Genomic DNA, 4,148 nt, shown 5'->3' with positions numbered 1-4,148 from the left:
AAAATAATGATGACCCTCAGGAGCACGACTCCCAAGAGAAAAGAAAAGGCTAGGTGGCAAATGGTAAAACCAATGTTGGGCATTGCTGGAAGAGCTTTACTTAAGGCGAACTGTCAAGGGGTTCCCATAATAGCCCAACCGCGTAAGGAACGCAAACTCTGGGAACATAACACCGATATGACGGAAAACTAGGGCGGCAAGAGTGGAACAAAACACCAGGCATAAGGCCGAGCCTTCCACCCTTTACCAAGTATATAGATGCATTAAGTTAATAAGATATATAGTGATATCCCAACAAGTAAGCATGTTCCATAAAGGAACGACATCTCCATGTTCCAACAAGGAACAAACTTCAATCTTCACCTGCAACTAACAACGCTATAAGAGGGGCTGAGCAAAGCGGTAACATAGCCAATCAACGGTTTGCTAGGACAAGGTGGGTTAGAGGGGTTGGTTCAACAATATGGGTGGCATGATAAGCAAGTGGTAGGTATCGTAGCATAGGCATAGCAAAAGAGCGAGCAACTAAGCAAGCAAAGATAGAAGTGATTTTGAGGGTATGATCATCTTGCCTAAAATCCTGCAAGGAAGAAGAACGAGTCCATGAAGAAGACAAACGGACGTAGACGAACGGTTCCTCACAAGCACGACGTTACCGGAACCAACCCGAAGAAGCAAACACCGGAAAGAAGCACACAACATAGTAAACAACCACCACATAGACACAACATGATGCGCAAACAAGTATGATGCATGTCCGGTTTAAAGAGGGCATGGCATGGCAAAGTGCAACAACCAAAACTACAAACTAAGTGGAGCTCAATATGCAACGAGTTGCATATTGACGGAGAACAACATCAATTATTTAGTTCGACCTCGTTTATGTACCCAACAATATTAAATGTTGTTAAACATGGCAAGAGGGTGAAGTAAAAGAAAACTACCCATCTAGTCAAGTTTAAATGAGGCTGGAAGCAACGAACAACATTTCCGGGAACTCCTCATGAGCATACTTTGGTTATGGTAGTGTTCTGCCCTAAACCATATTTTATAGTTGTTAAACATGCAAAGTGATGCCACCATATTAAACTAGGCATTTTTCTACCCCATTTACTTATAAAGTTTGTTTAAATCCGATCTACGGTTATTTAGTTATGAAATAAATCATTTTAGCATGGCATAGGGGCAAATTTAAACAAACATCATTTTAAACATATTAAACATCGATGAAAGTTGCATATTATTAAACTAGATGAAATTCTAAGCAAGTTTCATATATAATTTATGTAATTTGGATGCATGCATATTTAGTTATTAGCAATTCAAACAAATGGCATTCCTGTAATTATGCATGCACAGGAAAAAATACTAAAACCAGAGAAGGAATAAAAAACATACGTGGGCCAGATTGCAACACAGTGCAGCGGCCCACTAGGAGATTTGGCCCGGCGGTTGAGTGTGCAAAAAAAAGAAAACAGAGCTAAAATGGGGCCAACTGGGAGTCGATCCCTTGACCTCCTGCATAGAGGAGCAAAGTGCTGACCAACTGGCCTAACTAGGTCCTTTGGTTACTAGAGGGCCATAGATCCTTTTGAACAGGGAAACGCCCGGCCTTGGAAACACCGCGAACACGCAGCAACTTGCCGGCGACGACGACAAGCAAAGTGGCGGATGTGGTTGCAGCAGAACACCAGCGGGGGTGCGGGTTTGGATTTAGGTGCGGAGGGTGCAAGTGGAGCAGCTACTGGAGTGAAGGTGCGTGTGTGCGTGGGTGCAGCAGGGGCTCGAGAACGAGCATATCTCGGCCGCGTGGCGAGGCTACAGCTATAGCGGTGATGAGCTTGAGCACGGGGCAATGCATGAGTGGGGCGGCTGTGTGAGTGTGGACAGAAGCGGCGTCTGGCAAGGTGTGGTAGTGCAAAGGCAAGCGGGGGAGCGACAAACAAGGCATTGACTTGCTCAAAACCTCCATGGCGATAGCACGGCAACAACAGCTCGGACACAACAGGATCGGTGATTACATGCATGCAAAGAAGCGGCAAAGGAGGGGATTCGACGCGGCTCACCGAGGGGTTGCAGAAGGTGAGCTCGGTTGGGTGCGAGGAGGACGATCCGAGGCGTGGCGAGGATCTGATCGGGTGATGGTGCTCAGACCATGAAGCAGAGGAAGCAGGGGAGGCGACCGGGCACTGGACTTGGCGATCCGGCTCAGGGAGGTCGTGCGAAGGGTCGATCCGGAGGAAGAAGAAGGCCACCACGATGTGGACGACACCGGGCTCGAGCTCGGCTTGGCTCGACTGGCCATGGCGACGGTGACGGCAGGGAGGCGCGTTGGGGAGGCTCCCGCCTAACTAACTGCGAGGATCGGTCGAGGAGGGTGACGAGGTGCAGGACGACATGTCGAAGACGAGCTTGAGGCCCTCCGGCCGCGAGAACGACGACGGCCATCGACGGTTTATCTCTCTGCTCTCGGTGGTGCTCTCTGATCTTGAAGAAGAAGAAAAAACAGAGGGGAGGAAGAGAGATGGCGGCGCGAGGAGGGAAAAAGGAGGGAGAAGGAAACCCTAGGGCGAGGCCCGGGGCGGCTTTATAGAGGGGCACGCGGGCGAGGGCGCCGCGGTGGCCATGTGCCCCATCCTTTTACTGTGAGAGAGAGAGAGCTGCGGGAGGAGGAAGAAAAGGTGAGGAATGAGGGAATGACAAGTGGGGTCTCCTAGGTGATCCTGTAGAATTTACCGGCGAGAGGGAGAGAAGGGGCGCGCTGGTGCTGGCTGGGCTCTAGGAAGGAGGAGGCCCAAATGCAGCGCCCCGGCTAAGGCCCTTTTCCTTTTAAACAAACTCTCTGGCTAAAATCAAACCAAAGATGCAAAAGAGAAAAGGCCATGGAGTTTGAGAAGAATTAGACTAAGAACAAAATATCCCTGGACGTCAGGAATTATGAAGCATTTGAATAAAATGCTCTGGCAATTTTTTAGAGACTGCAAATTCCAAACAAGCTTGAAAATAATTCAAGCTTGAATAAATCCTTAGCCCAACCAAAACACTTCCAATAGACTTGAAAACTGGAGGAGGTGGTCTTGGAATGGTGTAGGGAATAAAGAAATATAGTGAACATTAATCTGGAGCAGAAAATGTCACTAGAGAAATAATTGAAAGAAAGGGAAATGAGAAGTTTGGATGGGATAGAAACTTGGGTGAACTTGATGAATTGTTGCTGGTATGCGCAATGAACAAAAAAATGAGGTGGAGATAAGAATAAGAGGGGTTCACACAAGAACACACGACAACACTTACATATGCAAAACAAGGCATGGTGATCATGGTGCAATGCAATATAATATAAGATGAACATGATGCAAGAAGCAAAAAGACAAGGCACTCAACATGATCATGGCATAAACATATAAGAATGAAATACGCAAAACAATTATGACAATAAAACAAACATAATAAACACACGACAACAATTAAAATAAATGGAAGGGCAACTGACGCGTCAGACTCGGGGCGTCACAACACTCCACCACTATGAGAGGATCTCGTCCCGAGATCTAGAATGGCACCAGAGGGAAAATGGAAGACAAAGAGAAGAGGTAAAACTAAGTTGATTCTTTGACAATTGAGTGAGACCAAAGAACCTTGAGAGGTTAAATAAATACGACAAAAGAATACAACGGAGATGAACAAAATTGAAAACACACCGATAGAAACGAGGAACAAAGAAGAACAAATTCGTACAGCACTCCGTTTGAAAAGACATGCAAGACTTGATAAGACGGAAAGAACTTGAACAAAGGGGCACAACTCTCCGGTTAAATGTATAAGCAAGAAAGGAACAAGGTCCTGGCAAGAACAAGAGGAAATGTTGAAGATAGCACCATCACAATGCCTCCAGAACAGAAGAAAGAATGGAATGGGGTGAACGAAGGAAAACAAGATCTCGAGGTAGCATGCTTACAACAAAGGCTAGAGCGGAGTTGTTGGAAAACCAACAACGAAAAGAATAATCTTGATATGGTCTTATGAAATACATCTCAAAATTATGAGGTGACAATCTGCCACTTACGGGAAAGAATTGTATTTATTTGAACAAGGAGACGAGAAAGTATTTCCCCGGGAGGATAAAGAAGAGCTTGGATCATTTATGA

This window comes from Triticum dicoccoides, chromosome 7A (assembly GCF_002162155.2).
Source record: "Triticum dicoccoides isolate Atlit2015 ecotype Zavitan chromosome 7A, WEW_v2.0, whole genome shotgun sequence".
NCBI classification, from domain to species: domain Eukaryota; kingdom Viridiplantae; phylum Streptophyta; class Magnoliopsida; order Poales; family Poaceae; genus Triticum; species Triticum dicoccoides.
This window is presented reverse-complemented; position numbering follows the sequence as displayed.